This window comes from Podarcis raffonei, chromosome 4 (genome assembly GCF_027172205.1).
Source record: "Podarcis raffonei isolate rPodRaf1 chromosome 4, rPodRaf1.pri, whole genome shotgun sequence".
Classification (NCBI taxonomy): Eukaryota; Metazoa; Chordata; class Lepidosauria; order Squamata; family Lacertidae; genus Podarcis; species Podarcis raffonei.
This window is the reverse complement of record NC_070605.1, coordinates 94782169-94802209: the sequence shown is the minus strand read 5'-3', so window position 1 is coordinate 94802209 and position 20041 is coordinate 94782169. Positions and strand designations below refer to the sequence as shown.

The 20041-nt window shown below is 42.4% G+C and overlaps 1 protein-coding gene across 2 annotated transcripts in view; it reads right to left on the bottom strand.

Moving 5' to 3' along the window:
* The window catches only part of GPC6 (glypican 6), a 794510-nt gene that overhangs the window by 640636 nt on the left and 133833 nt on the right, over nucleotides 1-20041 (bottom strand). The window lies entirely within an intron of this gene.

The window sequence follows — 20041 nt, the reverse complement described above, 5'->3', positions numbered from 1 at the left end:
GGCTAAATTGATCTACAGGAGATAGAGGAAAGGTGGGCCATAGAGAGGAGAAAGAAACTCTAGGAGCTCAAGTCACACAAAGCCTCAAAAGGTGAAAAAGTCAGAAGAAAATCAAGCAGCATCTCCAAGTAGCTAAAGTTTCCCCACTAAACATGCCGGGGGTGGGGAATGGGATCATAAAAGTCTGAACATAAGAGATATAAGGGAACATAAGATGATTCATTATACTGCTTAAGAGTATAAGAGCCAGTATGGTGTAGTGGTTCAGAGTGGTAGACTCGTAATCTGGGGAACCGGGTTCGCATCTCCACTCCTCCACATGCAGCTGCTGGGTGACCTTGGGCTAGTCACACTTCTCTGAAGTCTCTCAGCCTCACTCACCTCACAGAGTGTTTGTTGTGGGGGAAGAAGGGAAAGGAGAATGTTAGCCGCTTTGAGATGCCTTCATGTAGTGATAAAGCAGGATATCAAATCCAAACTCCTCCTCTTCTTCTTCTTAAGACCATTGGCCCATCTAATTCAGTATTGTCTAGTTTGGCTACCGCTTTCCAGGATTTCAGACAGAAATTCTCTCCCAAACCTGTCTGGAGATGGTGGGGATTGACCCTGAGACATTCTGCATAGAAAGCAGAGGCTCTCCTAATGAGTCATGTCCCTTTCCCAAGAAATATAGGGGAGAAACCACCCAAGGCAGCCTTGTGTGGTGTTTTGGCTTTTTAAAATGCAGAACATTGCCCCGTCTCCCCACTTTCCCCATTCCTCACAACAAAAAGTTTAACAAGGGTGACCTTCAGACTGTCAACGTTTTGCAGGAGGGATTCAGTTGCAAACTGGAAATGCAGGCTTCACGACTAAAGTGATTAACCTGCTCTGGTGCAACGACAAAACAGAGTTTTTGTATCTAGGAAAGGAATGGGGGAAGTGAGCTAAAAAGCGCGGGATAAATGACTGATTTGGGAAGATGTGCCACGTCCATGCAAGCAAATCAGGATTAATGTTCACTGTCATGTAACCTCCGGGCAAATGAACTGGAAAGAATGCTCAGTAAAGGGCAGGCATTGTATAACCCCTTGTATAACTCCCACATAAGCTTTGCACAAGCAAAACCATGATGGATGCTCAAGAAACAGTTTCTCAGGAGGGGCCCAAGAGAACCAGAACATTACTGGTAACCTGTGCTTTTTTCTGGGGGAGACGCAGGGGTACAGATATCCCTAAACATTTTGTGAATCTAACTAATTTTTTTTAGTTTTTTCTCTAGCACGGTGAATCATCAGTTCTGTTGCTACCCCCGATGGCAGTCTCGTTTCCTGTCACGGTGTTTCCTGAGTCTCAGACAGAAGCGAGCGTTTAATAGGAGTACCCCTAAACATTTTTTTAAAGAAAATAAAGCACTGCTGGTAACTGTGTTCATATTAGCCTTGGTGGTAAACAAGTATTGTGTGACAATCATAGACTTCTAGGTAAAGGTAAAGGGACCCCTGACCATTAGGTCCAGTCGTGGCCGACTCTGGGGTTGTGGCGCTCATCTCACTTTATTGGCCGAGGGAGCCGGCGTACAGCTTCTGGGTCATGTGGCCAGAATGACTAAGCCGCTTCTGGCGAACCAGAGCAGCGCATGGAAACGCCGTTTACCTTCCCGCCGGAGCGGTACCTATTTATCTACTTACACTTTGACGTGCTTTCGAACTGCTAGGTTGGCAGGAGCAGGGACCGAGCAACGGGAGCTCACCCCGTCGCGGGGATTCAAACCACCGACCTTCTGATCAGCAAGTCCTAGGCTCTGTGGTTTAACCCACAGCGCCACCCACGTCCCTTTCACCTAGAATAGAGCTTCCCAAATAGCCATTTCCACAGGCAGGAGCAGGGACCGAGCAACAGGAGTTCACCCCGTCACGGGGACTCGAACCGCCGACCTTCTGATCGGCAAGTCCTAGGCCCTGTGATTTAGACCATAGCGCCACCAGCTAATTTTTTTGTGATAAGCACAGTAGCCTACAACTTTGTTTATCTCCCTCTGTAGATCGCACACCCTTGTTATCAAATAGCATGGATGAAAAAGGCAAAAATATATTACACTGAAAATCAACGACATTGAGCTCGACAAGCAATATCCACGAGTGAATGAACCCTCATAAGCACCGTAAGAGATGGCCATGCATGAATCAACCTGTTTTTCTCCTCTTTATTACTCCTGGAGCTTGAACAATGAGTTTACCATTTCCCTTGTACTTCAAGATTAGCTAATAACAAATTTAAAGAGCGAAAAAGGGAGACAAATACTTTTAATTTGCTACTTCATTTTGTCTTAGCAAACATGCATTTTCTTCTATTTGTTGATCGTTTTTGCCAGGTGGCAAATTAACAAGAAAAAGTTTGTTTCTTACTTTTTTGGTTCCTGTTTAAGAAATTGTGGGGAAGAATTAAGCCTAAAACCACTTAGAGAGATGAAAAGGAAAAACTAAAATTCAACCCTGAAGTCCAAATGATTTTCATGGGGATGGGTGGGAAGTGAAGTGGAGCAAAGACTCAGCTTTTCTGTTCAGGGTAATGGGACTAAAACACAGCAAATGTTTACTCAGAATTCCATCAAATTCTATGAGGTTTCCTCCCAAGTAAATGTGTGGGGAAATGCAGCAATGCTTAACTTGTGACTCCAAAAATACTGTGAAATTCCTAATAGGTCTACATATTTGGGATCTTACATAATATTTTGAGAGCATAAGTGATCTTCTGAATCAACCCAGAAAACAATAGAGTCCAACATTCCCTCCAGTGCCTGACCAGAGCTCATAAACAGATGAGATAGTCAAAGGCATGCTGGAGTCAACATCCAGCCATCATGACTAGCAGCCTTTGATGGCCTTATAATCCATTAAATAATCTAATCCCTTTAAAAAGTCATCTGAAAGAGGCAGATTTGTTCAGATCCTTTGGCATGCAATGACAACCACTGCTACGCATTCTGTCTTGGGTTATCCTTGAAGGTGGTTTGGAAACTGTAGTTGATATGAAGTGCCACAGTTCATCTCCCAGCAGGACTTAGAAGTCAGGTGTATATTCAACCAGTTTTGTGGCACTTTGTACTGACTGCCAATGTCCTTTAGGGTCCCATTTCAGATACTGTTATTAGCTTATAAAAGCTCTTTAACAGCCTGGAACCTGCATAGCTTAAAAAGTTCTTCTTCCCCTATGAACTCACCCATCCATTAAGGTCAAGGGAGAGACCCTATTAAAGGTAATGGAGGAATAAGGAAAGTATCAGATAGACTGAGCATTCGTTGTGATCGCCATAAAATTGAAGTGCACAGATGACCACCTCTGCTACCTTTCTGGAAGTATTTTACAGTAAACACTGTTGCAAGCCATTCACAAATTAAGTTGATTACCACTAATCTTGTTTGTAGTTTTGGCCGCCTGGCTATGTGCGCAATCTTTTGCCACTGTCATCATCAGTTTTCATTGTGGAGTTTAATTGGGTTCAATGTTCAGTGTTGTAAACCACTCAAATCATTTGGAAGGGCAGAATAGAAATTAAGTCTAGGATGAAAAGAGCTGTTGTGTCTGCCCAGTAGGATTTCTGCCTTGCTTTCTTTCAGTGGGAAGGCTTTAAGCATCATTATATACCGTATTTTTCGCACCATAGGGCGCACCGGACCATAGGGCACACCTAGTTTTTAGATGGGGAAATCAATAAAAAAAAATCCCCCCCCCAGCCCCAAAGAGCAGCATACAGGCTGCGCACAACCTCTCCCTGCCGGTGGGTTGCGCACAGCTATGGTACAAGCCAAGGCAGCCAGCGGGATGGATCGCGCTGGCTGCTTTGGCTTCCTCTTTAGCCCCGTGCATCCTCTCCCTGCCGGGAGAGGCTGCGTGAAGCTAAAGAAGCCATAGCCCCGTGCAGCCTCTTCCTGCCAGAGGGGTTGCGCGTGGCTGTGTCACAAGCCAAGGCAGCCAGCAGGATGGATCCCGCTTGCTGCTTTGGCTTCCTCGTTAGCCCCGCACAATCTCTCCCTGCTGGGAGCTCCTTGCCTGCATTCGCTCCATAGAACGCACACACATTTCCCCTCAATTTTTGGAGGGGGAAAACTGCGTCCAATAGAGCGAAAAATACGGTATTTATCTATTGCATTTAGAACCTCCCTTCACTCAAGGAGCTCAAGAAGGAATGCTGAAAATTCCATTCCAAGCAGAAACAGAAGCAGAAATTTGCATATTTGTTTGTGCTCAGGAATGGACATTAGGTAATACAATTGGTAATCTCTATTTGTTTTTCCCTTCCTCAGTCTACAAATGATACATAACATTATTCTGAACTTTCCTTTGCATTGAAATGAATGCTGTGGAATTATGCTATGACAACATGATGATTTGATTGTCTTAAATTCAGCTACAGCAAACCATGAGATGGATAGTTTAGAGTGGAAACCAAACTGCAGCAAAATGAAAACAGTGTTGACCAAGACGAATGTGGGTCAGAACAGGCCTTGCTAACTTCATACACCCCTACCTCTAGGTGACATGCCTGGCATCTCAGAATCACCTTGTCAAGAAGGATAGTCTGACAGAGAGTAAATTGCCCAAGGTCATGCAATGCAAATACATACAGTAAAAAAAAAAGATGTGTTTTCAAAGACTGTGGTTGCATGAAGATTGATGAGGTGCTGGCATAGACAGTGGTGGAGCAAGCCAATTGGGCAGCTGGGGCGGGGCCCAAGGGCGGGGCAGCACAGAGCCTGCATGCGCCCAAACCACCACGTCTCTTCCGGGAGAGACACGTGGCTCAGGAGCGCTGCAGGCCCTGCAGTGAGTGCCACCTGGCATTTTGTCACCCCCCTCAGTGGTGACACCTGGGACAGACCGCCCACCCCTAACCCCCTTGCTCCACTGCTGATGGTAGAAGATGGTTGGGTAGAGCGGTAACAATGAAGATAATGTATGCATTCCCTATATTGCCTATATGGTGTGGGCCGTAATGTTCTGCAGGCTCTTTCGGACACTATGCGGCAATGCATTACTGAATAAAGACTGACTAATTGAGAATTTGGTGTGAGCCTCCATACCTAAACCCCCAGGGGGAATTTCCCCCACAAGAACCATTGAAAGACTTGCATTAACTTTACAGTGGTACCTCGGGTTACATACGCTTCAGTTTACATATTAAGTACTTAACCCGAGGTACCACTGTAGTTTGTTGTTTTCTGTGCATATGACTTAAGGAGCTATCTAAACCCAAGATCTGCCAGGATGAAGGGAGTTTGGTATAGGTTGATCTCTGGTTGAGATCTCTGGGCTCAGCTAGTTGAAGTCCTTCATTCCAGCTCAGCTGGATATCTGCCAAAGTCCCTCATCCCAAGTTCAGCTTTCTTTACTGAAGCTGCCTCAGCTGAGACTAAGGAAAGTCATGAAAAGGGGGCATTTCAGAGGAGTGATGGGGTAGAGTGGGGTGGACGACTTCCTTCTCTTCCTCCCTCTGCACAACTGTGACCTAGAAAACCAGCAGAATTTACATGGGCAAAAACCAGCAGAACTTACACGGGCTATTTTCCCTCACTCAGGCTGGCTCAGCCAGCAGTAGCCTCACTCCTGAGTGGCATCTAGAACAGAGGTAAGTTACCTCACCATGAATTTCATGGACTTCCTATACTAGGATTGCACTGCCCATCAGATGTACCTCTACATGTGTGCTTAAAAAATAAATAAATAAATGATGCATTTATTTTTTATTTAACTAATTGTTGTGGAACTTGTTTGTATTTGTATTGCATCTGCATTGCAAATGTATTTCACAAAGAATAAATGGTACTGGGGAAAGAAGGTGGCAGTTGGCTGGTTATTCTGTTAGTTGATTCTTTGAGAATGTGAGAGTGGGGGACCTTCAGGCAGATACTGTCTGGAGGAGTTTGTAAGGACAGGCAAGCTACGGATTTATAATTTATGCACTGCTATGAAGGAATTTTGAAAACAAAAAGGACTAAACCCTCTCTCGGGAGAGAAACACATTGTGTTCATATATAGATTCTCTCTCTCTCTCTCTCTCTCTCTCTCACACACACACACACACACACACACACACATTGTTCAACTGTTGCCAATCTGATAAGTAAAGATTTACATTCAAGTCTTGTGCAAGGAGTCTATTTTTTCACAAATAGCTAACAGAACTCCCTTCCAGCTAAGATCAAACTAACCCCCTCCCTGTTGAAGATCTGGTGCCTAGTGAAGTCATTTTTATTTCAGCTATTTCTGATATTATATTTAGTTTTTAACTGATTTGATCTCTATTGTATTTGTTCATCTCTCTGTCACCGCTTAGAGACAACTGTAATAAAGCAGTATATAAATCACCAAACTACATATTGCACTTTACATGAAATATTCACCAAATGAACATGAAAAAAATCAAGAAACTTTAAGCACAGTAAAATTAGCAAAATGTAGATAGCATCAATAGAATGTAAAAGCAAGCAAACATCACAGAATAAAATGTCTGGGTAGGCTAGCCAAGTTTTGAGCAGTCATTGAAAATAGCACAATGAAAGTACCTGCCTGATATTAATAGGCAGGGAATCCAGAGCATGGCTGCTGCCACAGTAAAAGATTGATTCCTTGCAAGTGCAGAATGAACATTATATGGTATTTGTAAATGTGTGAGTTCTGCAGATGGAAGCAATTGAGTGGGCACGTATGGGGTAAGTCAACAGGTCCCAAGCTTTAGATACGAACAGTATCACCTTGAATTTGGTCCAATAGCAGGTTCATTATAAATTCCAATTACATTCTTGTAAGGATCTGCTGCTACTTACACATTAACACTTTCTAATATATATTAATTTCCCATTGAACGATCGAGCCAAGCAAGGGAGTTACTTCTTCCAGAAGGTATTACTTGCCACTTTGGCAGAGACGATCAATGCAGCCATTAACACAAGAGCATTACCTAGGCTCTTTCTGATAACAAGAACAAGTCGCATTTTATGAAGGGAGTATATTAATGTTGTCTTCATAGTCATTATCAGTTAATTCCTTGCAGAGTTCATATTGTGGATGTTTCACAAGCTTTCAACAGTCTGTTCTCTATGTGGTGTATAAGCTCTAGAGACTCCAGAGCTGCTTCTACTTTATAGCCCCCTCAGTTTGGTACTAATGATATCTATCCATCTTGTCTTCCGTCTCCCTAATCTCCTCTCACCTTCTGCTTCCTAGTGAAACAGCCTCCTTAGTAATTTCCTGACATTCCCCTTTCGAAACAGTTTGGTCCTTAGAGTATTGTTACAACTAAAAGCTGCATTGAAAGCAAGTAGCACTCCAATGGCATAGGGTAACATTTTGTAGATTAGACCCTTTCTTCTTTAGATATTCTCCTCTCCAGGCCCCAAAGTACTTTTTGTTCTGAATTTCACTGCTCCTTCACCCTCCTTGCTTCTTCTTATACACAAATATTCATTCCATGTTATCTGCTGTGTCAGAGTCACGCAAACAGATTTAATCATGGCTTGCAAAACCTGGTTCTGCTCAGACAAGTCAAAAGCAGCTCACTGGCCTCATTTAATTTTCTTACATATATATCTCATTTTTCTTCAAAGAACAAAATTATTATATCGATAGAAGTCCCCAAACAAGAGTCAAATGTAGGTCATCTCCAAGACCTGGCCCATAGCGCTTTGAACTACGCACCATTTATGTAGGTTATCAAATAAGGTGAATGAGGCTGGTTGACTCCGTTAGCCAGGATAAACTCTGGACATTATGGAACCTAAACAGCTCAGTCAAATTAGTTGATGACCTACATTAGAAAATAGGGTGTGTGTGGTCCTGTCACTACTGGTACATTTCTCAGCAGGCTTTAATACCATCAATTAATATAACCTTTTGGATTGCCTAAGGGGGATGGGGCTTGGAGAGAACACTTTATGGAGGTCAGGTCTTACTCGGAGGATTCCAGAAGGTGTGCCATGGCCCTTCCCCAAGACAACTCCCAACTTTACTTGAGAAGGGGGAGGCAGCAAGGCTTCCCAAAGGTGTACAGAGTGCCATCTTTTTTCACCATACTGTTAGTCTCAGGATCTCTGGTCCTTCAGTGGGAGAACATCCACTCTTGTTGGGGATCCTGAGACTAGTAGGAAAAGAGCTGTAGGGGAAAATAGTGCTTTGCGCTTCGGTAGTAATGCCCCCCTTGTCACCGCCATATCCTCCTCCAAGGGTTTTTAAAGTTAGGAAAGGGAGTCGAGGAAGACAATGGGGCTTTCTTGCATGTCCCTAACTGAACACTCAAAAATCCCCCTTGCTCAGTTCTTAATAATGCTGATGCAAACACAGTATCTCAGTGCTCACTGAACAGACTGGGATTTATGCATGCAGAACTCTACCAATGAGTTGAAGCAGTTGAGTCATGGATATTGTCTATGATACAAAGTGCCGAATGTACACAGGATTCCCTTTGCTAACTTGGGAAAAGAGGCACAAGCACCTGTGGAAACCACTTTCTTTAGCCAGTGCTGGTGGTCTGGAGTCACGTGGGTTGGCAGTCAGGGAACTATCAGATTAGCTCACTCAGAGAGTCTACAGCAGCAGCAACATGGAACGCTAAGGCTCCCTTTTGTTACTAGACGTCTGTTGAGCTGGTAGATGCAATATCCCACTCTGGCCACACAGTGACGGAGCTGTGTGCTGGAGACAGCTGCCCAGAAACCCTCCCCCTGGATTGGGACCCATTGAAAGTGGCACAAGTTGCATACAGTGGGATACCTGTGGTTCCTATTATTGTCCAATCCAGGCACTGCCAGACCCAGACCTGTGCAGCTTCAGGAAGGCAGCAATCTCATGTGCCTTTGGATCAGACCTTTTATTTGGATTGGGAATTAGAACTGGCAGGTGGAACCTGACCTTCTCTGAGCCCCATGGGTCACTATGGCAGGTAGGTAGCACCCACAGTATTTTCCCCTATTTTGCAGGCATAGCTCAGGCAATACATGCAAAGGATCATCCCTGGAATCATTGGACTGAACCCAAATGCAAACAAATATTTGTGTTTGCAGAAAGCCCTGCATTGCCTTATGACGTACATGAACCTTATTGTATTGATAGAGGAATCTTTTTGTGAGTTGACCTGTGGCTATTTGTTGCTTGCATCAGTAGCTGGCAAGATGAGCTAAAGATAGTGGGAGCAAGTACTCTTCTAGCACTCTTCACCATCCTTATGCTGGCTCACCACAGAGAAGGTTTTTGTGCAGCATTTCAGTAAGAATGAAATAGTGAGTGCAGAATTATGCAGACATTCCTCTGTTTGCTCTGCCTGAATACAGTGGTACCTCGGGTTAAGTACTTAATTCATTCTGGAGGTCCGTACTTAACCTGAAACTGTTCTTAACCTGAAGCACCACTTTAGCTAATGGGGCCTCCTGCTGCTGCCGTGCCACCAGAGCACGATTTCTGTTCTCATCCTGAAGCAGAGTTCTTAACCTGAAGCGTATGTAACCTGAAGTGTATGTAAACCAAGGTACCACTGTATAGTCAATAGCACTTTTCAGACTGCATTTTACACCACAAAATTGTGAAGCTGACAAAACACCAACATTGTTGTTGCTGCTGCTGTTGCTGCTGCTGTTGCTGCTGCTGCTATACCATGAGTCATGTATAAGGTAAAGGTAATCAGTAGCAAGGAACAAAAAAGAAAAGAAAAGAAAAACCCCATAGTACCTTTAAGAAACAGGGATGGGATCCTGTGAACAGACTCAGGTGTCCATAGCTAGATTTCAGACTTTGCATGATTTAACAGGACAGTAGACTTACACAGGAGTTATATTCTAGAGATAATGCATAAAGCCAAAATTATATATTGTCAAATAACATTGAGTGCAATTATGAGTGGGATTGCCAAAGTCGCCACCCACCATGCCTTCTTTCTTTCTTTCTTTCTTTCTTTCTTTCTTTCTTTCTTTCTTTCTTTCTTTCTCTCTCTCTCTCTCTCTGGCCAACAGCATAAAACTAACTGAATGTGCATGAGTTAAGTACAAAACCCTGTGAAATGTAAGTTAGTATGAGGGATAGAGGTTGGGATCTCTGACTAAGAAATTTCAGCACTCTCCCCAATTATAATTTAGTATTTCATTTTGGGGGTGGGGACTTATGGCAATGAAACTAGCACCCGGATGATACAAGTTTATACAGTAAATATGCCATAAGGAAACCCAGGTTAGATAACGGATCCAAGTTCCTCATAGCTGTTGGTTTGGCATGCATGTTCCTAACCCAGTATGTGTTTGCTTTGAAAGCAAAGCAAAACATTATTACACCAGAAATGTTTCATCTTTACTGTTCTGTAAATATTAGTTACAACCACAACCAAAGCCTAATAGGACACCCTTCTAGCTGATCTAGAAGATTTACTTGTCACGGGTTGTGAAGCCATCTAATTCCTGGGATAGTTAATTTGGTTTTGTTTCACCTGGTGTGAGCTGAGAATCCCTGGTGTGCCTTTCTTCATCTTCCCTGGAATGAATAAGGTTACAGCACAGCAGTCCCCCTCACTATTAATCAGTAACGCAGCTTCTCTCACCACTCCTTTGCAGCTGTTCACAGTGAGAGCTGAAGTGACATCGATTCCCATTAAAATAAAACCCTAAGAAATGGTGTCAAATCTGAAGAGAGAAACTTGCCCAGAAGAAGAAGAAGAAGAAGAAGAGTTTGGATTTGATATCCCGCCTTTCACTCCCCTTCAGGAGTCTCAAAGCAGCTAACATTCTCCTTTCCCTTCCTCCCCCACAACAAACACTCTGTGAGGTGAGTGGGGCTGAGAGACTTCAGAGAAGTGTGACTGGCCCAAGGTCACCCAGAAGCTGCATGTGGAGGAGCGGAGACGCGAACCCGGTTCCCCAGATTACGAGACTACCGCTCTTAACCACTACACCACACTGGCTCTCAGAACAAAGAAAGCTAAAAGACCTGCAAAACCCCAAAGACTCCTGGAGGGTGACTATTATGACAAAGGGTCTAGAGACCAAGCCTTATGAGGAATGGTTGAAGGAGTTGTGTATGTTTAGCCTGGTAAGGAGGAAACTGAGAGGAGAGATGATAGCCATCTTCAAATATCGAAAGGGCTGCCACACTTTTGGAAGATGGAGCAAGCTTGTTTTCTGCTGCTCCCGAGGCTAGGATCTGAACCAATGGATTCAAGTTACAAGCAAGGAGATTCCAACTCAACATCAGGAAGAAGTTTCTGAGGTTAAGAGCTGTTTGACAGCATCTTTACCAGCTCTTAGCTCCTATAATACAATTTTATCTTTTCTCTCTTTGTTATACATCTGTGATTTCTAGCTTTACTATCACTGGCCAAGGAATTAAGAGAAAGGTTTTTTATATTAAAAAAAAAAAATCTGCCACAGCACTTGACTTAATGAACTCCTCAGTCATGGATTGCAATAGTTGAGTATGTGCATTTGCACATATATCCATTTACATCTTCTCAAATTAATGGTTACTATAGTTGAATTCAGTTGAGTGGCCTGCCTGTATGCTTGAGGTTAGGCAGGCTTTTAGTGCCTGGGTGGATAATGTACTATACTGGCACTTTGGTGTTTTGGGATCTTATAAGGGAAAGACATTACAGCAGACCTCATAATCTCATAACGCTTCAGAGCAGGGCACACACCTGCTGATCAACTCAGTAAAATATCCCACAGAAGAAAAAGGAAGCAATAAATCTAGATTGTCTGAACCTATGGCACAAAAATCTATAGTGAAGAGAGGTCTCTGTAACAGATGGTAATTCCAGGGAGGACCACAAAGCTAACTCTGAGTGGAACATCACAGTAGTTTTCTCAGTCCAATATCTTTAATCCTTTGGCCATGAATTTGATGAGAAAATCAAAGGTCATGACAATGAGACAAAGCAATTGGCAGAAATATAATTTTTCTTTCAAGAGTTCTCCTTTTGAAACAGCTGTGTCCATGTGATCCAAACTTTATATCCATGGATTCCATATCTAACTGATTTATACTTCCTGAAATTGAGCCATGTCAACAAGTTATGGAAAAGAGACTTCCTTTAAATATGTATATTGATGTAGCTTTTCTTCCAAGAGAAGGTTAACTTTATTCCCCCATTTTAATTACTTTTTGAACAGCTGACCTTTCTTGTAATTTAAAATATCTCCAGAATATGATTTCCAGCCCTGTGAGATGTGCTAAATGGGAACTCATCCAGTACTGAGTAACAAAGATTACTAAGTTTCTGGCCAAAACACAATCCAGTTTAAAGTAAGTAAGGTGATAAATCTCCCGCATCTGCAACTTCATCCATCCCATCTCCTAGCTCAGAGCTAGTGTGATGAAGTCATAGTAATGGATGGTGTTATGGCGGTGACACCCCAACAGCTGAGTCGCTGCTGCTTACCAGGAAAGATAAATGGTGGCAGGGAAGTGTGGTGCAAATGCATCAGTGGAGCTAATCCTGTGTTCCTGCTTGAGCATTTGCACTGTGCCAACCTCCCTGCCAACTCACTCATCGTCCTCTCCTTCCAGGGACTCAGCAGCAGGGACTCAGATGTTGAGAGGTGAGCACCGCCACGCCACTATGGCAAAGAGATAGAGTGTCTGCAATGGGACAGCCAAGAAGCCCATGCTTCAGCTCCCTGACATTAAAATGGGACAGGCCCCATAATATTATTACAACATTTATATCCCATGTTTTCTCCAAGGAGCTCAAGGTGATGTACATGGTTGACCCATTCCTTACTTCATCCTCACAACTGCCCTGTGTAGTAGACAAAGCTGAGAGACACGGACTGATCTAGGTCACCCAATAAGCTTCATGGCTGAGTGGGGATTTGAACCTGAGTCTCCCAGGTCCTAGTCCCAGTTACAGAAAGGTAGCCGTGTTGGTCTGCCATAGTCAAAACAAAATTTTTTTTCCCTTCCAGTAGCACCTTAAAGACCAACTAAGTTAGTTCTTGGTATGAGCTTTCGTGTGCATGCACACTTCTTCAGATACACTGAAACAGAAGTTGCCAGATCCTTCTATATAGTGAGAAGGTGGGGAGGGGTATTACTCAGAAGGGTGGTGGGAATGGGTGATTGGCAGATAGCTGTGATGAGCCTGTTGACGACTCTTAACGACTGCAATAGGTCTTACAGGAAAAAGCAAGGGGTGAGAAGGTGAAAAATGGCTTTGTCATGTATAATGAGATAAGAATCCAATGTCTTTGTTCAGACCAGGTCTCTCCATGGTTTTAAGTTTGGTAATGAGTTGCAATTCAGCAGCTTCTCTTTCCAGTCTATTTCTGAAATTCCTTTGTAGTAAAACAGCTACTTTGAGATCTTGTATAGAATGTCCTGGGAGATTGAAGTGTTCTCCTACTGGTTTCTCTGTCTTGTGATTCTTGATGTCCGATTTATGTCCGTTTATTCTTTGGCGTAAGGTTTGGCCTGTTTGTCCAATATAGAGAACTGAAGGACACTGTTGGCATTTGATGGCATATACAATGTTGGACGATGAGCAATTAAATAGTCCCGAGATGGTATGTGTGATGTTGTTGGGGCCAGTAATGGTGTTGGCCGGGTGTATGTGGCAGCAAAGTTGGCATCTGGGTTTATTGCAGGCTCTGGTGCCAGTGTCCGTGTTACGTCTGGTTGTAGTATTATTGTGGGTTAGGAGTTGTTTAAGATTGGGTGGCTGTCTGTAGGCAATGAAAGGTCTTCCTCCCAGAGCTTGAGAAAGAGAACTATCATTGTCCAGGAGAGGTTGTAGATCTCTGATGATGCGTTGTACTGTTTTAACTTGGGAGCTGTATGTGATGACTAGAGGTGTTCTGTTATTTTCTTTTTTGGGTCTGTCTTGCAGCAAGTTCTCTCTGGGTATCTGTCTGGCTCTGTTGATCTGTTGTCTAACTTCATCTGCTGGGTATTTTAGTTCTAAAAAGGTTTGCTGTAGATCTCTTAGGTGAGAGTCTCTGTCTGTAGAATTGGAACAGATATGGCTGTAACGTAGTGCCTGGCTATATACAATGGACTGTTTGGTATGTTTGGGATGGTAGCTAGAGGCATGTAGATATGTTTGTCGGTCAGTTGGTTAGGTCCTAGTCCAACACTCTAAGCAATATGCCACACTGGCTCTCTCAATAATCACCTGCAAAGTTCCAATCAAGTCATTTAGAAATATAAGATGATCCAGGTAAGCAAATTTTGACTTGGATACAAGGAGCCCAGAGCACCCGCCTGAAGCACTTCTCTAAGCAGATATATTTTACTTATTTTGTTATTCTCATATATATTTTTTTGGCTGCTGTGGAGAGAGGGAGCCCTACAGAAACCGCCTCACCAGTCTTTACATTTAGCACTACGTCTCTATTTACTGTATTCCTGTGCTCCTTTATGAAACATGCAACATAAAATTTCCCATTGTTTTTAAGAAAAGCAAATAAGATCTCATTAAGGTTTCATTCAAAGACTAGTTGAACTGCACATTTTCCTGTGAATTTGACAGCTGTCATAGCCCGCCGCTTAGCATAAATATAGGAATAAGAGTATAAGCTAAGGAACGGTGGTGCCAAAAAAGATAAATCTTATTCATATTATTTCACTTGCACTTCATTTTATTTCACCTATTTAGAGATGACATAGTATATTCAAATCCAGGTGTGCTTTATTAGTCAAACTAACATTTTCAAAACCCAAATGTCTGAGCATTTATTCTCTCCATGCTACCTAGTAAAATAAGTGAGAATAAGGTCTCAGGGGCAGATCAACCTCTTCCTTTGAGAGTTCCAGGGACCCTTTCCCACATATCAACCAGAAAGACCCAAGAAGAGGATCCTCAGCATTAGATTTTGAGGGCTCTGCCTGCCCCTCTAGATCCTTGCCTTCTGAATAGTCCTATGAGGACTTCATGACTGGTACCAAGTCAGGGCTAGGCATGACATAGAGTACATTTCATCAGCTTAGGCTCCTGACCCAATTTCAGCCATATCTTGTTGGGGATAACCTAGCATTAATGATCTCCATACGCTGGTAATCTCCCATCCAGACTACCGCAATGTGTTTTATGTGGGGCTGCCACTGAGCATAGTACAGAAACTTCATGGAAGTCACAAGATTTGCCCACCGTGGAAGAATGGCAGATGCAAGTGATAGACTATATGGAGATGGCAGAAATGACCGGCAGAATCCGAGACCTGGGAGAAGAGTCGACGGAAGAGGACTGGAAAAAGTTCAAAAACTATTTACAGAAACATTGTAAAATGTTTGAATGTTAAAATGATGTTGGATATAAAGGTAATATGGCATTAGTGACATGGTTAGAAGGGGTATGCAAAAATGATTAAAAAGAGAAGGTGGCTAAGACCAGAGTAAAATTATGTCAAAGGTATATAAAGTGGCATAAGAGATCAAGATATGAAAATTAGGTAAAAAACGAAGTGGAAAGGGAAGGGAAATTAGAGACATAATAGGTTGAAACATATAATTATAAATGAGGTTTGAAAGAGGGTCAGAATTTGCTGAACTTGATTGAATAAAGGGGAACACAAAAAAGGGAGATGTGAGGAAGTCAGGAAAGAGGGATATAGAACTATGAAACTAAAAATTGGTTTTTTTCTTTTTCTGTGTTTCTTTTTTTATCTTTTTTCTTTTTAGATATATTTGTTTTTGCTGGATGTTTGTTTCACTTATGTTTATGTTTTGTAAAATCTCAATAAACATTTATGGAAAAAAAAAGAAACTTCAGCTGATGTACAATTTGACAGTGACGTTACTAAACAGGACCAGGTATTCTGAACATATTATGTCAGTCCTTGTTCACTTGTACCGGCTGCCAGTACACTTTCAAGCCAGATTCAAGGAGCTGGTATTAACCTATGAAATCATGCCTTATGGTACCTTCAATTTCTGAAGGAACAACTCTACCCATATCAGGCTACCCAAACCTTAATACCATCTACAGAGGCTATTCTCAGGGTGCTCCTTTTATCAGAAGTGCATGGCATGATGATGAGACAGGGCCTGTTTGGTGGTGCCCCCACCCTGGCGAACACTTTCCCCATGGAAGTCTATCTAGCATCTTCTGTGCAATCTTTTTGGTGCCATTCAAAGGACTCTTTAATCAGGCTTTTAAACTGTTTAAACAGTGGCATGTTTTTAGGTTTTTAGAGTTAACGTCTTTCTCTCAATGACAACTTTTATTGTTTATATTGGGGATATTTTTCTTGGGGAAATGTTTTACATATGAATAATGGAAGGATGGCTTATAGGTTTTTAGTTATATTTCCTATTTTGTATATTGTACAGTACCTAGAGGCTTTGGTGTAGGAAACAAATTTTAATAATAATAATAATAATAATAATAATAATAATAATAATAATGCTGCCTGTGTGCAATATGGGTAATGTGCTGGCATAGTGGGATGGGTGGTCTATGTAAAGTACTATTAGCCCTTTTAACACTGCAAAATGGTCCTTCCAAGTGCAATGGCCATTATTTTTGCTTCTAAACCATTTTACTCGTCTATAAATAAATATTACTGTTGCAGCCCCAATCTGATTACTGCTAGCTCCCCAGAGCAAGCACTTTGACATTGCTTTTTATTGATCATTGCTAAAATCCCCCAAAGCAAGCAAGGTATCTGTAGCCAATGCAATTGTCTGCAGCTCAAAATCATCTCCAGTAAAGTTCCCAAGCATGTGTGTGCTTATCTGCAATTTTATGTAGAGTTTTATTGACGTTCCTGTATTCTGCTTAGTTTCTACATTGCAGGTTTTTGATTTAAATGTTTATGGATTTTCCACCCTTTCAGCGAAGGGCAGATTGTAAACAATTATAAAAAATGAATAAATAACCCTAGGTGTATTTTAAATGATTATAACAACAAACCTGAGTGAACATTCTGAATGGATATGTGTCTTGGATACAGGTTTCCACATGTCCAGTCACGCAAGCAGATTTGGTAACAGCTGTGGATTGGATTTTTGGATTTGATATCCCGCTTTTTCACTACCCCAAGGAGTCTCAAAGTGGCTCACAATCTCCTTTCCCTTCCTCCCCCACAACAAACACTCTGTGAGGTGAGGGAGGCTGAGAGACTTCAGAGAAGTGTGACTAGCCCAAGGTCACCCAGCAGCTGCATGTGGAGGAGCGGGGAAGCGAACCCGGTTCACCAGATTACGAGTCCACCGCTCTTAACCACTACACCACACTGGGGTGAACCAATCCACTAATGTGAGTTAAAAGCTGGTTCCTCTACAACACCTGCTGTTTTCTTGTGCTGAAAGGGTATTTGCATAGCACTCCTACACGTTGTAGGTGTGGGATGTCTAAAATAAGGCAGTCAAAGCCAACTACATCTGATTTCTAGAAGGGCATACACAAAGGAAGTTGGATCTCACAAGGTCTACAGGAAATTCTTCCTATGAGAGGCACTCCCACTGTGTCCAGCCAGGTAAGGTAAAGGTAAAGGGACCCCTGACCATTAGGTCCAGTCGTGGCCGACTCTGGGGTTGCGGCGCTCATCTCACTTTACTGGCCAAGGGAGCCGGCGTACAGCTTCCGGGTGATGTGGCCAGCATAACTAAGCCGCTTCTGGCGAACCAGAGCAGTGCATGGAAACACCATTTACCTTCGCGCCTATTGATCTACTTGCACTTTGACGTGCTTTCGAACTGCTAGGTTGGCAGGAGCAGGGACCGAGCAACGGGAGCTCACCCTGTCATGGGGATTCGAACCACCAACCTTCTGATCGGCAAGTCCTACGCCTTGTGGTTTAACCCACAGCACCATCCGCGTCCCATCCAGCCAGGTAAAGGGGTGCAAATTATATAAGATGGTCACATTCTTGAGTCCCAACGTTGTAATATAGCCCAGCCAGTAATGAATTAACACAAATGCCCTGAATTGATTATCAGTTCATGATATTTTTCATTGTGGTTGATTTTATTTTATTTTTAACCACCCACCAACATCATACATCACATTTCATTTGGGAGGTTTGTATAGCTTACAGTCTTTAAATCTTATCTTAAAAGAAGTATCACTTTAAAAATTCCAGTGATGCATTTTTGACAGAAGAATTGTGTCACTAAGGTTAAATCTGATATATGCAAATACCCGTTTTGTGTATAAGAGTCAGGAAAAAGGAGAGAGAGAAAGAGAGAGGGAGAAAGCAATTTGTGTCTGAAAAATAAAACGATGAACTTTCTAGCACTGAGATTTTTCAGATCCAATTAAATCAAGACTTATCAGTAGCAGGTAGCCTCAAAGATTCTATTAAAACATAATACTAGGGAAAATTGAAAAAATCATAATAGTAATGTAATTGCACCAAAGTCTAGAAAAATGTTCTGTTAGCCAGACTGTGAAAATCAATCACTGGCTTGTGCATATGAGCTAATCCAAATGAACCTCATTTAGCATTCATTTTAATGACAGCTCTGTAGCCAGGTCTTCAGACTGCTGAACTCAGTAATGTATAACCATCTCCTCTGCCAATAATACTCAATTTATGAACTGCACAATAGGCACTTTCCACAATCACAAAGAACCAGCCACCCTTTCTTACTGTACTCTACTGTTTGCCTTTAATGCTGGCGGAAAATGAGAGATGTCGGAGCAGTTCAAAGTATAAGTGTGCATTAAGTTTCTTTAAAAGTTTCCCATTGAATGTTGAGTGAACGGAAGATCATTTCTCAAGTACAAATGGTGAGTGACGCCTCCACTCTCTTTGGATCTTTAATCAAATTGAACCAATGAAGTGTGGATTTATATTTTAACTGCTTCTGATTATTATTTTTTAAAAAGATTCCCACTGTTTTCCAGCAGTCAGTATGTGCAACGTTTGAGACACTTTAGCAGCCTTTACATTCCGTAACACCACTATAGTTAGTAAGAGGCCACATATAGACCCTCCAAGTGTCCCTATTTTCCAGGGACAGTTCCAGATTTACAGAAGCCATCCCAGTTTCTGATTTGATCCTGGAATGTCCTGCTTTTTCTTAGGACGTCCCTATTTTCATTGTAGAAATGTTGGAGGGTATGGAGCTATATGAGCCCTGAGCCAAGGAGGTAAGTAACTATACAACCTTTAGAAGACATGTGAAGGGGAAATTTAAAAAACTTTTAATGTTTTATTATGTTTTTATATATGTTAGAAGCTGCCCAGAGTAGCTAGGGCAACCCAGTCAGATGGACGGGTTATAAATAATAAAACTGTTGTTGTTGTTATTGAATAGGACATCCCTATTTTCATTGGATAAATGTTGGAGGGTATGTACAAATCGGTTCAGTCTTCCCCATCCTGTGTCCTCTAAGTGCTTTAGAGTGAAATATTCATCTGCTCCAGAAAGCCCAGCCAATGGCCTAGGAATCAAGGGAGCTGAAGTCCAAAACATCTGGATGGCACCAAGTCCAGGGAGTCCGGCTTGAATCAGTCCATGGCAGTTTCAAAAAGGAACCTCAAATTTCAGGGTTGGGAATGACTTTCATCGGAGGCCTTGGAGAGCCACTGCCAGCCACTGGCCCAGTCCCGCCATTTTACATGCAGGTGAACATCTGGACTGAAGAGCGCTGCCCTTAAAAAGGATTTCCAAATTTGCTTAAATCCTTGTTTTTGAATCACTGTTAAGACAGAGAGCATGAAATGGGGTTCTCATTTGTGCAGGATGCAATGCCAAACTGTGGTTAAAGCTAGGAAAGGGTTAAGATCCTACTGGTGTGGGAGGAAGTGCATGTTCCCAGTGCTGCTTCTCAATCTGCAAACCACGATGACAGAAGAAAGCCAGCAATCCTTTTTAACTGAGCATTTGAAGCACTGTTTTGCTTTGAACTGGTACACTGTTCAACACACCGGTCGCCAAGGGCGGCTTAAGGTACTTGGTGTCATGGATTGGTTGGGTGCAGAGGAATTTTTGATGCCTGGACATCAGTTATTTATTATGTAGCAGCATTGGCAGAACATAACTTGTAGGGAGAAGCTTTTCTCCGATGAAACCACCAGAAGAAAGATGAATCTTGGTTGTTAGGAAGGACAAAGGGGGAATCTCACCGGTTTTCAGAACT